We start from the raw sequence: 22702 nt of genomic DNA on the forward strand, positions 1-22702 counted from the left end.
GTCCCTGATAAGCCCTTTGAGTGAATTAAATCATTAAACCCTCATAGCAATCTTTGGAAAATATGATAACTAGCTCCATTTAAAATATAAACATTCAAATTTACAATTAGCCCATATGAAATCAGTGTTACATCTGGGCTTTAGACCCACACTTAACCCCAAACCTTGTTGGGTTAGTCAGTCTTTTCTTCTACATATATTTTCTTACCATGAGCTTTTTAGAGTCGTAGATTTTGTGTATGTTAACTCTTTACTGCTCACAGTAAAAATGGTAATTTATTATAATTCTGGCCACTACATTATATATTAAAAATATACAGATTCAGAATGAAGAGATCTCTTCCATTTACATGGAGAATAAGTGGCAAAGCAGAAATTTTATCAGGCATTTTGAGTTGGAAACCTTCCTTAGCCACTGGACCATACAGATGTCCATGTGGTAGACAATATTTGCAGTCATAAATATCAAATTTGCTCCATTAGAGAAATCAGTTGGAAAATGTGGGCTCAAATTAAGGTAATTTTTGATGTGGCTCACAGATGGATGATGGTAAGAATGAAAGCTATCTGGCAGTTTCCTATTTTCATCAGTTATTTTAAGCTCTTTTTAATTTTAATATTGTCAAGTATATAAAAAAATCAAATTTTAAGTGTGGAATTTAGGATTAGTCAGGCTAGTTAAATTCCAATGGCTTAGGGCAAAACCCAAGCTTTCTGTCCTAAAATAGACTAAGTTTTGGTTTGGTTTAACACTTCTGTTTGGTTTTATGATCATTATACACTACAAGTTCCAGGTTTTCTTCTGCTTCACAGAATTTTTTAAAATATTTATTTTCTTGCCAAATCATCTACTTGAGACTTTAGAATGTGCTTATATCGAATTAAATTTATTATAAGTTTTATATCTGTATGCATTTCCCATTTATTATTTTAAATGCTTATATTTTCTATTTTATTTTCATTACTTTTTCATAATTCTGTTGTGATATTTTCAAAGATGCTATTCCTTGGTATAAAGATCAATATAATTTTACTTTTGAATCCATAAATTTATGTTTTTGTTTATATTAATAAATTTTAACATTAGTAATCTAATATTTTAATAATTGTTTTTCTATTTCAATTTATTTTAGAAATATTACTTCTTCAACATACACATTTCTAGCATTCTTCTAATTATACTTGAATAGGTTTATGGTGTTTATTTTAATCACAATATATTTGAAGGAAAAAAAGATTTAAAAAATGAATATATTGCATTTCTTAGTGGCCTATGAGACCTGACCAATTTTTTTTTATTAAAGAATGCATTTAGTCTTTATCAAAAATGAATTAAATTGGTGACTGAGAAAAATATTTTCAATGTATCCTCTTGGACAACATTTACTACTTCCTTTGAAAAATTTAGTATTCTGTTGGATTATAACATACCTTCATACAATTTAAATGTAGGTGTATCATTTTATCAAATTCTACCATTATATTAAAACACAATGCTTATATTTCCTGTAACTGAATGACAAAAAAAAAATGATTCAATAAATGGCCAAAATATTGGAGTAGATTTCTATAAAGAAAATATACAAATGGCAAACAAGCACATAAGATGCTCGACATCATTAATTATTAAGAAATGCAAATGAAACCACAATGAGACATTACTTCACACCCATTAATGTCTACTATAAACAAAACAAAAGAGCAACTAACAACTGCTTGTGAGGATGTGGAGAAACTAGAATCTTGTGTAAAGTTAATGAAAATGTCAATGCAGCTGCCCTGGAAAACAGAAAGGCAGTTCTGCAAAAATATAAAATGGAATCATCATCTGATTCAGCAATTCCACCTCCAGGTGTATATGACAAAAATTTGAAAGCAGGATCTCAAAGATCACAACCAGGTCATAGTATTATTCCCAATATCCAAAATTTAGAAGTAAGCCAAGGATCCATCAACAGAGGGGTGTATAAAGAAAGTGTGGTATGTAAATACAATGAAATATTATTCACTGTTAAAAAGAAAGAAAATTCTGACATACAGTTATCACATGAATGATCCTTGAGGACATTAAGCTAAGTGAAATAAGCCAATCATATAAAAACATATAACACATGATTCATCTGTATGTCTTCTTTGGAGAAATGCTATTTAGATCTTCTACCCACTTTTTGATTAGTTTTTTTTTTTTTTTTTTTTTTTTAGCTGCATGAGCTGTTTATTTTGGTGATTAATCCCTCTTGGTTGCTTTGTTTGCAAATATTTTCTCCCATTCTGTTATTGTCTCTTCATTTTGTTTATGGTTTCCTTTGCTGTGCAAAAACTTTTAATTTTAATTAGATTCCAGTTATTTACATTTGTTTTTACTTTCATTACTCTAGACAATGGATCCAAAAAGATATTTTTGTGATTTATGTTAAAGTACGTTCAGCCTCTGTTTTCCCTTAAGAGTTTTATGTATCTGATTTTACAGTTAGGTCTTTAATTAGAGTTTTTGTTCTTTTGTGGCTATGTGTGTGTGTTGTGTTAGAGAATATTCTAATTTATTTTTTTTCTTTTTCAGCCACACTTGCAGTATATGAAAGTTCCTGAGCCAGGGACTGAATCCAAGCCAGAGCTGTGACCTGCACCACTGCTTCAGCCACACCAGATATTTAACCCACTGCACCAGGCTGGGGATCAATCTTGTGCCTCCACAGGGACAAACTGGATCATTTACACATTATGCCACAGTGGCAACTCCTCTAATTTTATTCTTTCAGTTGCATCTGTCCAGTTTTCTCAGCACCACCTATTGAAGAGATTGTCTTTTCTCTATTGCATATTCTTGTCTCTTTTGCTATAGATTAGTTGATCATAGGCGCATGGGTATATTTCCAGGCTTTCTGTCATGTTCCATTGATCTATATTTCTGTTTTTGTGCCAGTACCATACTGTTTTGATGACTGTAGCTCTGTAGTACAGTCTTAATTTAGGCAGCCTGATTCCTTCAGCTCCATTTTTCTTTCTCAGGATTGCTTTGGCCTCCTGGGTTCTTTTGTGTTTTCATAGAAATTTAAAAATTTTAGTTCTAGTTCTGAGAAAAAATCGTTTGGTGACTTAATAGGGAATTAATAGTATATTGCCTTAAATAAAACAGTCATTTTTACAATGTTTATTATTTCAATCCAAGAACATGGTATACTTTTTCATCTGTTTGTGTTATCTTTGATTTCTTTCACAGGTGTCTTACAGTTTTCAGAGTACAGATCTACACATGGCAAAAACTGTTCAACATTGCTAATTATTAGAGAAATGCAATTCAAAAGTAAAACGAAGTATCACCTTACACCAGTCAGAATGGACATCATTAAAAAGTCTACAAATAATAAATGCTGCAGAAGGTATAGAGAAAAGGGAATCATTCTACACTGTTTATTGGGAATAGAAATTGATACAGTCACTATGGAAAACAGTAGATTCCTTAAAAGACTAAGAACATAAACACTATATAACCCACCAATCCCACTACCAGGCATATACTAGTGAAAACCACAATTTGAAAAGGTACATGCACCCCTATGTTCACTGCCAATACCATTTACACTAGCTAAGACATGGAAGCAGCCTAAATGTCCATCAACAGAATGGAATGGATAAAGAAGATGTGGTTCATGAAATACTATTCAGACATTAAAAAGAACAAAATAATGTCATTTGTACTAACATGGATGGACCTATACATTATTATACTAAGTAAAGTAAGTCAGACAAAGACAAATATATGATGTTACTCGTATGTAGAATATTAAAAAAAATGATACAAATGAACTAATTTACAAAACAAAGATTCACACGCTTCAAAAACAAACTTATGGTTACCAAAGGGGAAACAAGGGGGCAAGGATAATTTAGCAGTTTGGGATTAATATGTACACACTACCGTATACACAATAACCAAAAAGAACCTACTGTATAGCAGCATTAAGGAACTCTACTCAATAATCTGTAATAAACTACATGGGAAAAGAATCTGAAAAACAATATATATATGTATAACTCAATTACTTTGCTATACACCTGAAACTAACACATTATAAATTAACTATACTCCAAAATGAAATAAAAATTAAATTTAAAAACTCCATGGGATTTACCATTGTGGCTCAGTGGGTTAAGGATCTGACAGAACTTGACATAGTGTCCCTGAGGATGTGGCTTCAATCTCTGGTCTCACTCAGTGAGTTAAGGATCTGACAGTGCAGCAATACAAGGCATAGATTGCAGATGCAGTGCAAATATAGCACGGCTGTGGCTGTGGCATAGGCCTACAGGTGCAGCTCCAATTCAACCACTAGCTTGGGAATGTCCAGATGTTGCAGATGTGGTTGTAAAATGAAAAAAAAAAAAGATAATGCATTTAATAATATAATTTTCAGTTTTGCAAAATGGAAAAAGTTCTGGAAGTGGGTGGCAGTAATGAAATGTGATTTTAGTTAATACCTTTGAACTGCACAACTAAAATGGTTAAGATGGTACATTTTGTTATGTATATTGTACCAAAATTTAGAATTTTTTTAAAAAGGACTTTTCAGTCAATTATATTTACAGATATAACTTGCTTTAAATAATAGATAAGCTGTCCACAAATTTCAGTAATGATCTCCATATACTGAAAATTATGACTTTTTGGTGAAATAACAATAGATTATATAAATAAAACTCCAAACATCCCCCCCCATAGGAACCCAAAAGTGGAGCCTTGGTGAAAGAAGAAAAGAGAAATGCAGAATTAAATGCAAGACAAAAGGACAAAGAACTTTATCAGTAAATTGCTTAGTAAATATTAACTATAAAAAAGTAAATAATGTCAATATCTATCTATCTATCTGGCAAATATCTCCAACTCTCAAAAGTTTATGTACCGAAAATGCAGCATGATAGATGGAGATAAAATTAATGAGTAAGAGTTAACTTTTAATTAATGATTAAATAATATTCTCTGATGATAAAATATCACAAATTTTTATGGGCCAACTATATCTTAAATTGAAGTACAAAAAGGAAATTAATTTATAATTAGGTAGAAATATGAAAAATCTACAAAACTATAAATTTTAAATCTTTGTTTAGTATATACTCCTACAAAAAAGGAAGAAAATGTAAATACATTTGAAGAACACAACTAAAGGCTTTCATACAAATAGGTGTAGACAGAATGTACTTTTCAAAAAACACTTTCAAACCTAGATCACCTAAGTAATCCTATCTCCCAAAATATATTTGTGTGAAAGTAAAAATAAAAATGTCTAAATTTTACTGAATCAAAGAAAAAAAATGGAATGGAAGCACTACATCTAGTACAAATAATGATATTCTAGAGAGGATGGGAGGAAGGAGAAGAGGCAGGGAGAGGACAAAGTACAAAAAGGGTATTAATACATTAGAGACTAAACATATTCTAAATTCCTCTACCTCTTTAATATTTTAGTTTAAGTCCTAAGTGCTTATAAAATAAAATATGTCTCAGCCTTAAAGAAGACTGAAAGAGGAAGATAAGGAGAAGGATGGAAGGAGAGAGGATGAGAGGATGGCTAAAAAGCAAAGGGAATAGAAAGTAAACATTGAAAAGTTGCAGTGATGGACATTTGATAAAATTTTCAGCACACTAAATTCAAAAGAATCCAATGACAAAGTATGGGAATTAATCAGTGAGCTTATCGGTTTTGCCAGAAGTCAAGTAAATATACAAAAATCTATAACATTTATACTTGCCTGCAATTAAAAATTAGGAAACAATTTAAAAAGGATTACATTCATAGAGGCACCAAGATAAATGGTGCTGAGGAACATATTTAAGAAAATACATGTAAGATTTTTATGGAGAGAGTAAATAAAAAAGAAGGAAGAATCACAATTATGTAAGTTGAAAGATACAAGCTGTTTGGATGCCCATTTCTACCAATTCACTTATAAATTTAATAAAATTTTAATACAATTTAATAACATATAAGTATTGAATGGGTAATTTTAAATTTCATGAAGAATTATGAAGTTGCATGAGCACTCAAAATAATTATAAAAGAAGATATTAAGACATAGACCTGCCCTACCTAATATCAAGACAAATAAAGTATGGTAATTTGGAGGAATAAATAATTAATAAAAATGGAAACTTTCACCAAAATAAGAAAGAAAATCCCAGATTTAAATATATACAGCTTGTTCATACTTATACCAATAGACATACTAGGGAAATTAGATATTATTCATTATATTTTATGTATTAGCTTTTATTGTGAAATAACTGGACTCACAAAACACATACAAGATGCATAATTAAAAACCTAAAAAGCAAAACACTTTAAAATAGTCTTTGCATAGCAAACGCAACCAAAAAGAAAACAAAAAGACAACTTACAGAATGGGAGAAAATAGTTTCAAATGATGCCACTGACAAGGGCTTCATCTCTAGAATATACAAGCAACTTATACAACTCAACAGAAAAAAAGCCAACAACCCAATTGAAAAATAGGCAAAAGACATGAATAGACATTTCTCCAAGGAAGTATATAGAGATGGCCAACAAGCACATGAAAAAAATGCTCAACATCCCTGATTATTAGAGAAATGAAAATCAAAACTACCATGAGGTACCACCTCACACAAGTAAGAATGGCCATCATTAATAAGTCCACAAATAGGAAATGCTGGAGGGGGTGTGGATGAAAGGGAACCCTCCTACACTATAGGTGGGAATGTAACCTGGTACAACCACTACAGAGAACAGTGTGGAGGTACCTTAGAAAAGTACACATAGAACTACCATATGACCAAGCAATTCCACTCTTGGGCATATATCCAAACAAAACTTTCCTTCACCCACATGTTCACTGCAACTCTATTCACAATAGCCAAGACATGGAAACAACCCAAATGTCCACTGATAGATGATAGGATTAGGAAGAAGTGGTATATATACACAATGGAATACTACTAAGCCATCAAAAAGAACAAAATAATGCCATTTGCAGCAACATGAATGGAACTAGAGACTCTCATCCTCAGTGAAGTAAGTCAGAAAGAGAAAGACAAATACCATATGATATTGCCTATATCTAGAATCTAATATATGGCACAAATGACCTTTCCACAGAAAAGAAACTCATGGACCTGGGGAATAGACTTGTGGTTGCCACATTTTATAAAAATATCTAACACCTTTAGTTAGTTACTTTCTTCACACGAACCCTCTGAAAATAAACTAATTCTAGGCTTCTTAGAGCATTTTGATACAATACCTTTCCTTCTTTTGGTATGTGACATAGCATCAGACTCACAGAGTATATATAGTAATAATACTTTTAGAAAATTGTTATTATACAGTATGAAATCAAATAGTTTAATTTGTGATATTTCCTTAAAAGTTTTATATCATTTCCCAACATGTATTTAACAAGAAATCTAGAACTGTTCAATTTTACTCATTCAAAATATCTTTCCAAATTCATTTAATATATTTCCCCCTCTAAGTAGTTAAGTCCAAGCTGAAATGTTCACAATAGATAATAGATTTTACATATTTGATTCTTGTACTAAATACTAGAAGTGAAATTCATTAGTTGCAATGAAATAGACAAAACATACATGTGAATTAAGACTAAGATTTTTAGAGATATTTGTGGATGACATCTGTATAGTCAGAGTTCTCCAGAGAAAGAGATCGATTGAATATATAGATTTAGAAGAGGAGATTTATTATGGGAATTAGTACATGCAATTTGAGAGATTGAGATATGAGACTATATGGGTCTGCAAACTGGAGATGCAGGAAGTTCAGTGGTATAATTCAGTCAAAGTCTCCAAAGTCCTGAGAACAAGGAGCTCTGATGTTTAAGGGCAAAGAATGGATATTGTATCTTAAGGGAGTGAGAATTGTCCCTTCCATTCCTCTTAGTTCTATTTGGGCCCTCAATGGATTGGATGATGTCTCCACCCACCACCACGTTGGTGAAGCAGATTTTCCTTATTAAGTCCCCTAATTTAAATGCTAATCTCTTCCTGAGATATCTCCACAGATTCACCAAGAAATACTGTTTTAGCACTATCTGTGCATACTTTCTACCATTCAACTTGACACATTAACTACCACACACTTCTTAACATGTGTGTAGCACAGTATATTACAGAGATTTGGTATAGTTGGCAATCACTGCAAGGAAAATTTCCTTCTTGGATCCACTGATTCTGAACTGATAACTTATGATTACTTATATACAAAATTATGATAATGTTAAGAGATACAGGTATTGATATTTTGAAAGATTTTTCCCCTAAAACAAAGGCACCACAGGATAAAGATCTTGGCTTAGGCCAAAGACTTTTGACAAGTTTTGTTAAAATGAAAATCTTTCTTATGTGTGACATCAGTATAGCATGAGAATTTTAAGTTACAATACATTTGAAAATATTTTTTGAAGAAAATATTTATAAAATGAATGCATCTTTTCTTTTTTGATTATCAAAGAAATACACACCAATGTACAATATCTAAAAAATACAGATGGAAAACTTTATATATTGTATTAAAATAGTATAAAAATATTTTGATAGACTAAAATAAATAATGTAAAACATTAAACTTCTCAACTTGTCATTTATGGTCTATGATGTGAATCCAATCTTGGTTTAACTTTAATCACATCTTGACCTCCAATTACGCATAGCTTGTACTTAATATTGTTGATATATGTGATTTTTCATACAACCTTGACTGTCAAATATGAAAATTCCAATGTAGCTATGTAAAGATGAAAAATTGATGTGTGTGCACAACTATTTCTCCTATGCTTCATTAGTACTAGGATGGACTGAGCACAATAATTGTGCCCCATACTGTCTACCTTGAATTACATCAACAGATTTACTTTGAAGATTCAGACATCTCCATGCATGTGTTTGTATATTTGACCTTTTTAGGATTTTTTATTAAAGAAAAGGAAGCAACTTCTCTACCATAGTATATTAATTTGTTTGGAAGGAAGAATTTCTGATTAAGATTTTAATCTTCACTCAAAATAAATGTCTTCATGAAGTTGATGACATAGCTCAGTATTTCACAAAGTACATTTCTCAAACCAGTAATTATATGATATTAATAAATATTAAAATGACTCCATCATAGGCCAGAGTGCAAATTACTGAGTATTGTCTGCAGAACTGTTCATTGTCTTTATGTGAATCATGAATTTTGTCTTGTGAATCTGAGGGAGAGATACATTTAAGATTTAACATATCTTATTGGATATTTTATTAATTTAAAACATAAATTATGCATAGTGCATTTGAGAGCTAAAATGTTGGGGAAAAAAAGCACAAAAAGTTGCATGAAATATTGACATCTGGAGATTTTACAGAGCTTCTAAATTTACCCTTATGCATATTTGTAAGCTGTTTTTTCTGCATGATATGTTATATAGTGTTGAATGTTGAACATAAGATACACATGTGAAATGATATAGTCAAAGTAAATTTCCAAAAATAGAATTAAAAGGGAAAGGGTATGCATTCCAAAAATTATTGTATCAGTTTAAATTCTCAACCAAAATACTTGGAATTGTCAGAACCAACAAGTTTTGTCCTTGTTTTAATTTTTGTCAATCTCATCAAAGAAAAATATCTTTTCTTATTTTGCATCTTTGATCGTATCTGATAATTAAGTTCTTTCAATAGAATTTTTCTTTTAATTTTTTTGTAAGTCACTAATCTTGTCTCTGCCAATGTTTTTTTTTTTTTGAATGTGTCCACAATCAAATGCAAAGGCAACAGATATCTCTACATTTTTATATTTATTAATTTTTACCCATTATCATTTCCTTGAATTCCTTAAGGAATAAATATGGTTGAGAGAGAGCCAGTCTAGACTTTATATTTTATTAAAAATTGGTTACATTTATAATCTAGGGGATTAAGATAGCAGAGTAGAAGGATTGGAGATCATCTTTGCTCACAAAAGCAATACAACTACAACCAACTGCTGAACAACCTTCAACAAAAATAGACTGGAAATGATAAAAAAAAAAAGATATCCTACTTCAGAAGACAAAGATAAGGCCACGTCAAAATGGTAGGAGGGTCAATTAGGCAATATAAGCAACCCCACAAACTGGGAAATTACTACATCACAGAGGCTCACACATGGAGGTGAGAATTCTGACCCACACATCAGGTTCCCATGGCTGGGGATCTGGCATTGGGAGGAGGAACCCCAAGAGCATCTGGCATTGAGGACCAGTGGGGCTTGTGTGCAGAGCAACATGGGACTGGGGGAAATGGACACTCCATTCTTGAAAGGTACACACAGGCTTTCATGTGCACTGTGTCCCTGGGTAAAGCAGACACTCCATAGGAATCTGGGTCAGACCTGCCTGAAGTTCTTGGAGGATCTCCTGGGAAAATGGGGGGTTACTGTAGCTCATTGTTGGGGAACAGCATTGGAGGCAAAGGTCTTGGGAATAATCATCACTTTGAATTCCTTTAGAGGTGGCCATTTTGGAAAAATATGGCCCCATACATCAGATCTGAGAAGCCCCAGGCCAAACAACAAACCAGGTAGGAACACAGCCCAACCATCAACAAACGGGCTGCCTAAAGACACCCCCAGGCACACAGCCACCTCTAATCACACCCAGAGACAAAGTCCCCCCAACCAGAGGTATAAGAATCAACTCCACCTACCAGTGGGCAGGCACCAGTCCTTCCCATCAGGAAGCCTGTAGCAAGCCCCCATACCAACTTCAGCCACAAGGGGGGCAGGCATCAGAAGGGAGGCTAAAATCCTATTCTCTGCAAAAAAAGGGACCACAGCAAAAAGCTATACAAAATGAAAAGACATGAATTATGCTCAGATTAGGGAACAAGAAAAAAACCCAGAAAAAAAAAATAAGTGATCTGGAGATTACCAGCCTCCCTGAAAAAGACTTTAGACTAATAGCAAAGATGGTAAACATTGTGCTTCCTGGATATCCTTTCCCATGTTAGCAGGAAGCACAACAAGTACCATATAAAATAAAGCCAAGGAGGAACACCCCAAGACATATATTAAACAAACTGACCAAAATTAAAGACAAAGAAAAATTATTGAAAGCAGCTAGGGGAAAGAAACAAATAAGATAAAAAGGAACCCTGATAAGGTTATCAGCTGAGTTTTCAGCAGAAACTCTGGAAGCCAGAAGGGAGTGGCTTGCAGCAAGTCTCTCATTCAGATTTGAAGAAATCGAAAGCATTACAGACAAGCTAAAGGTAATAGAATACAGCACCACTAAACAAGCTTTACAGGAAATATCAAAGAAACTTCTCTAGGTAGAAAAGAAAAGGCCACAACTGAAATTAAAAAATATTTATTTTTTTATTTATGACAAAAAATATTTATGACAAGGCTCACTGGTAAAGACATACTTAGAGTAAAGGTAGGAAATCACCCTCATGCAAATATGCTACCAAAACTAGAAATAGTGAGGAGGGTTCAAATGCAGGATACTGGAGATGCACTTGCAATTCAGAGACCAATTCTTAAAACAATTATATATATATATATATATATATATATATATATATAAAACTCCTATATAAAAACTTAATGGTAACTGCAAATGAAAAATCTACCATAGATACACACAAAAATAAGAAAAAATCCAAAGACAACACTAAAATAGTCACTGAACCAAAAAAGAAGAGAAGAAAGGAAGAAAAAAGACCAAAAAAAAAAAAAAAACCCCAAATCCAAAACAATAAAATGGCAATAAGAACACTTATCAATAATTATCTTAAACATACATGGACTAAATGTCCCAATCAAAAGAAATAGGCTGGCTGAATGGATAAAAAAAAAAAAAGACCCATATGTATGCCGTCTTCAAAAGAGCCACTTCAGTTCTAGGGACACATACAAATTGAAAGTGAGAGGATGGAAGAAAATATTCCATGCGAATGGTAAGCAAAAGAAAGCTGGAGTATCAATACTCATGTCAGACAAAATAGGCCTTAAAATAAATAATATCAGAGTTCCCGTCATGGCGCAGTGTTTAACAAATCCAACTAGGAACCATGAGGTGCAGGTTCAATCCCTGCCCTTGCTCAGTGGGTTAAGGATCTGGCATTGCCGTGAGCTGTGGTGTAGGTCACAGATGCGGCTCAGATCCAGCATTGCTGTGGCTCTGGTGTAGGCTGGCAGCTACAGCTCTGATTAGACCCCTAGCCTGGGAACCTCCATATGCCACAGGAGAGGCCCAAGAAATGGCAAAAAGACAAAAAATAAATAAATAAATAAATAAAAATAAAAAATAAAATAAAATAAATAATATTGTAAGAGACAAAAAAGGACATTACATAATGATCAGAGGATCAATTCAAGAAGTCATAACAATTATAAATATACATGCAGTCAACATCAGATCACCTTAATATATAAGGTAATAGGTAACAACCTTAAAAGTAGAAATTGGCAATAACACAGTAATATCAGGGGGTTTTAAAACCCACTTCAGCAATGGATAGATCATCCAGACAGAAAGTCAAGAAAACACTGGGCTTAAACAACACAATAGACTGGATGGACTTAATATATATTTATGGAACATTCCATCCAAATGTAGTAGAATACACATTCTTCTCAAGTGCACATGGAACACTCTCTAGGATAGATCACATTCTGAGCAACAAATCTAGCCTCAGTAAATTTAAGAAAACTGAAATCATATCAAGCATTTTTTCCAACCACAATATTATATGACTGGAAACCAACAACAAGACCAAAAAATGCAAAAAAAATAAAATAAAAACACAAACACGTGGATACTAAACAACATGCTACTGAACAACCAAAGGATGACTGAAGAAATGAAAGAGGAAATTAAAAAATACCTAGAAGCAAATGATAAAAAAGACACAACAATCCAAAACTTATGGGAAGCATCAAAAGCAATTCTAAGAGGGAAGTTCATAGCAATATAAACTTACTTCAGGAAACATGAAAAATCTCAAATAAAAAACCAAAGTTTACACCTAAAGCAACTAGAGAAAGAAGAACAGACAAAACTCAAATTTAGCAAAATGAAAGAAACCACAAAGATCAGAGCAAAAATAGAAGAAAATTATAGAAAAGATCAATGAAACTAAAAGCTTGTTCTTTGAAAAGATCAAGAAAATTGATAAAACCTTAGCAAGACCTATCAAGAAAATAAAAGGGCTCAAATCAAAAAAATTAGAAATGAAGAAGAAGTTACAAAGGACATTACAGAAATACAAAGGATCGTGAGAAATTACTACAAATAACTATATACCAATAAAATGGACAATCTAGATAAAAAGGACCAATTCTTAGAAAAATACAATCTTCAAAGACTAAACCAAGATGAAATAGAAAAGATGAACAGACCAATCACAAGTACTGAAATTGAAACTGTGATTAAAAAAATTCCAACATACAAAAGTCCAGTTTCACAGATGAATCCTATCAAACATTTAGAGAAGACCTAACACCTATCCTAAAACTATTCCAAAAAATTTTATAGGAAAGAACACTCCCAAACTCATTCTATGAAGCCACCATCACCCTGATTCCAAAACCAAAGGTACCACATAAAAAGAAAATTATAGGCCAATATCATTACTGAATGTAAAGGCAAAAATCCTAAACAAAATACTAGCAAACCAAATCCAACAATACATTAAAGGTATTGTACATCATGATCAAGTGGGATTTATCCCAGGGATGCAAGAATTCTTTGGTATCTGCAAATCAATCAGTGTGAGACACCACATTAACAAACTGAAAAATAAAAACCATATGATTCCTTCAATATATGAAGAAAAAGCTTTTGACAAAATCAAACAACCATTTCTGATAAAAAAAAAAACCCTCCAGAAGGTGGACATATAGGGAATATACCTCAATATCACAAAGGTTATATATGACAAACCCACAGATAACATTCTCAATGGTAAAAAGCTGAAAGAATTCCCACTAAGATCAGACAAGGATGTCAGCTCTCAGTACTACTATTCAACATAGTTCTGAAAGAAAGTCCTATCCATGGAAATCAGAGAAGAAAAAGAAACAAAGAGAATCCAAATTAGAAAGGAAGAAGTAAAACTATCCCTATTTGTAGATGACATGATACCATATGTAGAAAATCCTAAAGACACTACCAGAAAACTGATAGAGCTCATCAATTAAATTGGGAAAGTTGCAGGATACAAAATTAATACATAGAAATTGACTTAATTTCTACATACTAACAGTGAGCGATCAGAAAGAGAAATTAGGTAAACAATCCCATTTACCATCACATCAAAATGAATAAAATACCTAGGAATAAATCTACATAAAGAGACAAAAAAATGTGTTCTGTAAACTATAAGATGCTGAAGAAAGAAATCAAAGATGGTGCAAACAGATGGAAATATATATCAGGCTCTTTGAATTGAAGAATAATATTGTCAAAATAACTATACTACCAAAGGCAATCTACAGATTCATTGCAATCCATATCAAATTACCAATGGCATCTTTCACAGAACTAGAACAAAATATTTTAAAGTTTGGAAGCACAAAAGACACAGAATAGCCAAAGCCATCCTGAGAAAGAAAAATGGAACTGGAGCAATGCGGCTCCCTGAATTCAGACTGTACTACAAAGCTACAGTCATCAAAACAGTATGGTCTTGGAACAAAAATAGAAACAGATCAGTGGAACAGGATAGAAATCCCAGAATTAACCCCACACACATATGGTCAGTTAATCTATGACAAAGGAGGCAAGAATATACAAAAGAGAAAAGACAGTCTCTTAAATAGGTGGTGCTTGAAAAACTGGACAGCTGTATATAAAAGAATGAAATCAGAAAACTCCCTAACACCATACACAAAAATAAATTCAAAATGGATTAAAGACCTAAATATATGACAAGATACTATAAAATTCTTAAAGGAAATAATAAGCTGAATACTCTCTGACATAAACCAGAGCAATATCTTTTGATCTACTTCCTAGAGTCATGAAAATAAAAACAAAAAATGTGAAAATGGGACTTAAAAGTTTTTGCACAGCAAATGAAACACTAAACAAAACAAAAATACAACCCACAGAATTATAGAAAATACTTGCAAATGAAGTGACTGACATGGGATTAATCTCCAAAATTTATGAATACTTCCTGTTGCTCAATACCAAAAAAAATCAAACCCCATCAAAAAATGGGCAGAAGATCTAAACAGACAATTCTCCAAAGAAGACATACTGATGGCCAAAAAACACATGAAAAGATGTTCAACATCTCTAGTTATTAGATGGGTGCAAATCAAAACTACTATGAGGTACCACCTTACACCAGCTGGAATGGCCATCATCAAAAAGTCTACAAATGATAAATGCTGGTGAGGACGTGGAGAAAAGGGAACCCTATTACACTGTTGGTGAGAATGTATATTGGTGCAACCACTATGGAAAACAGTAGGGAGACTTCTCAGAAAAACTAAATATAGAAGTACCATTTGATCCAGGAATCCCATTCCTTAGCATCTACCCAGCGAAAACATACATGTACCACAATGTTCACTGCAGCACTATATACAACAGCCAAGACATGGAAACAGTGTGAGTGTCTATCAGCAAAGGATTGGATAAAAAAGTGGTACATATACACAATAGACTATTACTCAGCCATAAAAAGGAATGGCATTTACAGCAATATCATTGGACCCCTAAACTATCATGCTAAGTGAAGTCTGTGGGACAGTTAGACACAAATGTCATATGCTATCATTTATATGTGGAATCTAAAAAAAGGATATAAAGAACTTATTTGCAGAAGAAAAACTGACTCACAGACTTTGAAAAACTTATGGTTACCAAAAGGAGACAGGTTGGATAGGAGAAGAGACGGGATGGGGGTTTGAGATGGAAATGTCATAACAAACTGAGCTAAAAGCAATAAAGACCAGAATGAATAATGCAGAGGAATGAATTAGTGATGTGGAAGATAGAATAATGGAAATCACCCAAACAGGACACCAGACACAAAACCAAGTGAAAAAACATGAAAGCAATATAAGAGACCTATGGGATAATATAAAGTGGGCCAATCTATACATAATAGGAATTCCAAAGGAAAAGAGAAAGAAAAGGGGATTGAAAATATATTTGAAGAAATTATGGCTGAAAACTTTCCAAATCTAAAGGATACCAATATCAAGATACAGGAAGCACAGAGGGCCCCAGACAAGTTGAACCCAAAGAGGCCCACACCAAGACATATTATAATAAAAACGGCAAAAGTTAAAGGTAAAGAGAGGATTCTAAAGGCAGCAAAAGAAAAGCAAAGTGTTAATTATAAGGGAACCCCCATAAGGCTATCAGAAGATTTCTCTACAGAAACACTACAGGCCAGAAGGGAGTGGCAAGATATATTTAATGCAGTGAAAGGAAAAAATCTGCAACCCAGAATACTCTATCCAGCAAGAATATCGTTTAAAATAGAAGGGGAAATAAGCAATTTCTCCAACAACAACAAAAAAAAGCTAAAAAAATATAGAAATAGAAACCCATTCTAAAAGAAATACTAGAAGGGCTTCTTTAAATTAAAAAAAAATAATAAAGAGGAAAATCTAGAATGGAGGAAACCACAATTGGAAAGCTGTCACTTAAATAAGCCAGTATACTGAGCTAGACTTGAAGATGTTAAAAGAAAAAAAAAAGACATCAGATTCATACAATGTGGGCAAGAGAAGTAAGAAAAATTATATTCTTTTTCATTTTTTAAAGGATGTGTTTGAACATATATGATTATCAGATTAAAGCAAGCAGATACAGGAATAAGTTAACATACTTAAACAGGGCAAGCACAAATCAAAACCAGACATTACATTCACAAAAACTGAAAAGAAAAGTGCTCAAGCATAAAATAAATGGAAATCACCCAACCAAAAAAAAGAAAGAAAATAGAAACATAGGATTAACTGGAAAACAAGGTTTAAAATGGAAATATGTAAATATCTATCAATAATCACCTTAAATATCAATGCACTAAATGATCCAATCAAAAGACACAGAGTGGAAGATTAGATAAAAAAGCAAAAACCTTCAATCTGCTGCCTACAAGAGACTCACTTAGGGCAAAGGACACTTATAGTTTGAAAGTGAAGGGATGGGAAAAGATGTTTCATGCCAAGGGACCAGACTGGAAAGCAGGAGTTGCAATCCTCATATCAGACAAAATAGACATTAAAATTAAGGCCATAAATAAAGACAAAGAAGAAACTATTTAATGGTTAAAGGATCCATTCAAGAAGAGGATAATAAAATCGTCAATATATGTGCCCCTAATATAGGAGCACCCAGATATCTACAACAAATAATAACTGACATAAAAGAAGTTGATGGGAATACAATCATAGTAGGAGACTTTAACACCGCATTGACATAAATGGACATATCTTCTAGATAGAAAATCAATAAAGCAACAGAGAGTCTAAAGGAAACAATGGAAAAGTTAGACTTAATTGACATTTTCAGGACATTACATCCAAAAAAATGAGAATATACCTTCTTCTCAAGTGCACATGGAACATTCCCAAGAATTGATCACATATTGGGGCACAAAGCTAACCTCAACAAATTTAAGTGTAGAAATTATTTCAAGTGTCTTCTCTGACCACAATGGAAAAGATGTGACTTCTACACATCTTCTCTACCACATGGAGACTAAACAACATGCTACTAAAAAACCAGTGGGTCAATGAGGAAATGAAGAAGGAAATTAAAAAATATCTTGAGACAAATGATAATGAAGACACAACCAATCAAAATCTATGGGATGCTACAAAAGCAGTGCTCAGAGGGAAGTTCATAGCAATACAGGCATTCCTCAAAAAAGAAGAAAAATCTCAAAAGGACAAATTACCCCACCACTTAAATGAATTAGAAAAAAGAACAAGCAAAAGCTAAAGTCATCAGAAGGAAGGAAATCATAAAAATCAAAGAAGAAATCAATAAAATAGAGATTCAAAAAAGATAGACAAAATCAGTCAAACCAAGAGCTGGTTCTTTGAAAAAGTAAATAAAATATACAAACCTCGGGCTAGACTCACTAAGAAGAGGAGATAAAAAGCCCAAATAAATGAAAAAAGAAATGAAAAAGGAGAAGTCACAATGGAAACTACAGAAATACAAAAAACCATAAGAGAATACTATCAACAACTGTATGCCAACAAATTCGACAACCTAGAAGAAATGGATGTCTTTCTAGAGATGTACAGCCTGCAAAAAATTAATCAAGAAGAAATAGATCAACTGAACAGACCAATCACTACAAAAGAAATTGGATATGTCATAAAAACACTCCCTACAAAGTCCAGGACCAGATGGTTTCACAAGTGAATTCTACCAGACATACAGGAGGAACTTATACCCATAGGCCTTAAGCTTTCTCAAAAGGTTGAAGGAGGAACACTCCCAAAGACATTCTATGATGCCACCATCATCCTAATTCCAAAACGAGACAAAGATACCACCAAAAAAGAAAACCGTTGACCAATGTCTTTGATGAATTTAGACACAGAAATTCTCAACAAAATATTAGCCAAACGAATTCAACAATATATCAAAAAGGTTGTACACCACGACCAGGTGGGATTCATCCCAGGCGCACAAGGATGATTCAACATACACAGATCATTCAACATCATACACATTAACAAAAGAAAAGTCAAAGACCACATGATCATCTCAATAGATGCAGAAAAAGCAATTGACAAAGTCCAACATCCCTTCATGATCAAAACTCTTACGAAAGTGGGTATAGAGGGAACACTCCTAAACATAATCAAAGCCATTTATGACAAACCCACAGCAAATATTATACTCAGTGGAGAAAAGCTGAAAGCCATCCCACTAAAATCTGGAACAAGACAAGGGTGCCCACTCTCACCGCTGTTATTCATCATAGTTTTGGAAGTCCTAGCCACAGCAATCAGACAAACGAAAGATATAAAAGGCATCCAAATAGGAAGAGAAGAGGTAAAACTCACACTGTATGCAGATGACATGATACTATACATAGAAAAACCCAAGGACTTAATGCAAAAACTGCCCAAACTGATCAACAGAGTCAGCAAAGTAGCAGGATATAAGATTAACATTCAGAAATCAGTCCCATTTCTGTATAATGACAATGAAACATTAGAAAAGGAATACAAAAATACAATACCTTTTCAGATTGCACCCGAAAAAATCAAATACCTCAGAATACACCTGACCAAGGAGGTAAAGGACTTATATGCCAAGAACTATGAACCATTAATCAAGGAAATTAAAGAAGATGTAAAGAAATGGAAAGATGTTCCATGCTCCTGGGTTGGAAAAACTAATACTGTAAAAATGGCCATACTACCCAAAGCAATCTACAGATTCAATGCAATCCCTATCAAATTACCCATGGCATTTTTCACAGAACTAGAACAAACAATCCAAAACTTTATATGGAACCACAAAAGACTCGGAATTGCCAAAGCAATCCTGAGGAACAATAACTAAGCAGGAAGCATCCTTCTCCCAGACTTCAGGCAATATTACAAAGCCAGAGTCATCAAGACAGTGTGGTACTGGTACCAAAACAGCCAGACAGACCAATGGAACAGAATAGAGAACCCAGAAATAAACTCAGACACCTTTGGTCAATTAATCTTTGACAAAGGAGGCAAGAACATAAAATGGGAAAAAGACTGTCTTTTCAGCAAGCATTGCTGGGAAACCTGGACAGCTGCATGCAAATCGATGACACTGGAACACACCCTCACACCATGCACCAAAATAAACTCAAAATGGCTGAAAGGCTTAAATATAAGACAAGACACCATCAAACTCTTGATAGAAAACATAGGCAAAAACCGTTCGCTGACATCAACCTTGTGAATAGTTTCTCAGGTCAGTCTCCCAAAGCAACAGAAATAAGAGCAAAAATAAACCAATGGGACCTAATCAAACTGACGAGCTTTTGCACAGCAATGGAAACTAAAAAGAAAACAAAAAGGCAACTGACAGAATGGGAGAAAATAGTTTCAAATGATGCCACTGACAAGGGCTTCAACTCTAGAATATACAAGCAACTTATACAACTCAACAGCGAAAAAGCTAACAATCCAAAGGAAAAATGGGAAAAAGACCTGAATAGACATTTCTCCAAGGAAGATATACAGATGGCCAACAAGCACATGAAAAAAAAAATGCTCAACAGCCCTGGTTATTAGAGAAATGCAAATCAAAACTACCATGAGACACCACCTCACACCAGTAAGAATGGCCATCATTAATAAGTCCACAAATAACAAGTGCTGGAGAGGGTGCAGAGAAAAGGGAACCCTCCTGCACTGTTGGTGGGAATGTAAGCTGGTACAACCACTGTGGAGAACAGTATGGAGGGACCTTAGAGAACTATACATAGAACTACCCTATGACCCAGCAACCCCACTCTTGGGCATATATCTGGACAAAACTCTCCTTAAAAAAGACACATGCACCCAAATGTTCATTGCAGAGCTATTCCCAATAGCCAAGACATGGAAACAACCCAAATGTCCACTGATAGATGATTGGATTCAGAAGATGTGGTATATATACACAATGGAATACTACTCAGCCATCAAAAGCACAGAATAATGCTATTTGCAGCAACGTGGGTGGAACTAGAGACTCTCATCCTGAGTGAAGTAAGTCAGAAAGAGAAAGACAAATATCACATGATATTGCTTATATCTAGAATCTAATATGTGGCACAAATGAACATTTCTACAGAAAAGAAACTCATGGACATGGCAAATAGACTTGTGGTTGCCAAGGGGGAATGGGAGGGAGTATGAGGGACTGGGAGCTTGGGGTAAATAGATGCAGAATGTTGCCTTTGGGATGGATTAGTAATGGGATCCTGCTGTGTATCACTGGAAACTCTGTCCAGTCAATTTTGATGGAACACATAATGTGAGAAAAAAGAATGTATACATGTATATGTAACTGGGTCACCATGCTATACAGTAGAAAAAATATTTATATAAATAAATTTTTAAAAAAGTTGATCCAGTGTCTGAAAAGCACAGGTAAACATGATATTTGTTGATCCACAACTATTTTTCTACCTTATGTGAATGTTTAAAAAGTAATATTTCCATGTAGGGAAATTACATAAAAATTATACTATTTTAGATTTAGGTGTTATACTATATCCTATAAAATGAAACATTTTAACAAAAATCAAAAAAAAATCTAGTTTGGGTTTTCTGAATGTTAAATATTTTTGATAGTTACTGATAGCTCCCAGCCCAAATTCCTACTGATGATATAAATAGAAGATTTTCTAACTGGGACAAATTTCTATTGATATTTTGAAATAGTATATAAAGCATGCTTATCATGAATTAAGGAAGCCTAGATTCAATTTTCAGATTAAACAAGTATGAAAATGAAATTTAAAAACATATATTGTATCCTTGTTCAGTTTCTTCCTCTGTAAATGGACATTAATGAAAGTACTCAACACAAATTAGTTTTCTATTAATTAAATCTGAATATCTTAAGTGATTAATCATACAAATTAAGATACATAATAATGGTTAATTTTGAATACTATAGTGATATTTGTGGTACTTAGTTAAAAGTAATTAGAATCATTCAAATGATAGCAATATTAATTTATGAAAATATGAACTGTAAATTTTTGGAGATAATCAGCCTATGAGGTAGACTTATCAGAATTTTACTAGCACTTCAGAGAGGACTGATGATAGATATAACATCTTATTTTCTTACTTTCAGTACTTACACTTGGTGTGGATTATTGAAATAGGCAAACAGCATAAGATCTGCCCACACCCTAGTAACCCTTATTAATACAAACAATGGCAATAAAAAAAGATCAAGATAGTGAAGTAGGAGGACACAGAGCACACTCCCAATGAACACATTAAAAATAAACTAAATATGGAGTTAAGTCTCAATGAAAACAAACTGTAGACTGTCAGAATGACTCTTCCACAACACTCTACAACTAAGGCTGTAAAGAAAGATTCACTTGGAATTGAGTAGGAAAAGGGTAGAATCAATCAGGTCAGGACTTGTGCCCATAGGAGAGGACACAGAGGGATGGAGAATATCACAAGCTTGGAGGACTTCCTCGTAGTGAAGTGTTCCAACCACCTATTAGGCATTCTAGCCGTGTGGTCTAACATCAGGTTTAAAAACCAGTGAGTACAAGAAGGCTGTGAGAAACCAGGACTCCACTTGTGAAGAATATGCAAATGCTTGCTTACTACTTACTCCTGGGAATAATACGGAAGAAACTGACTGAAACTGCCTGGGACTGGCCGTTTTCCAACAACTGTCCCAGTAAGCACACTGGCTGCCATTGAGTATCTGCTCCAACCCCTCTATCTCTGTCCCAGCTCCCAACTAAGTTGAAGGATGCCATTACTGAGAAAAGTGAACACTCAGGGTGGGGGCAGAGCTGGTGGACCTGGTAGTACATTTTAACCAGGCAAGGCTGACATTACTGGTGCTCATGGAGGCAGTGGAACAGGAGCAATCTGGAAGTTTGACTGAGTACCAGGACCATCCAAGCTTGTGCCCCATCCATGTGAAGTGCCAGCTGTGGAGGCTTTAGTTACAGTATAACTTCCCC

The sequence above is a fragment of the Sus scrofa genome, chromosome 16, assembly GCF_000003025.6.
Source record: "Sus scrofa isolate TJ Tabasco breed Duroc chromosome 16, Sscrofa11.1, whole genome shotgun sequence".
Classification (NCBI taxonomy): Eukaryota; Metazoa; Chordata; class Mammalia; order Artiodactyla; family Suidae; genus Sus; species Sus scrofa.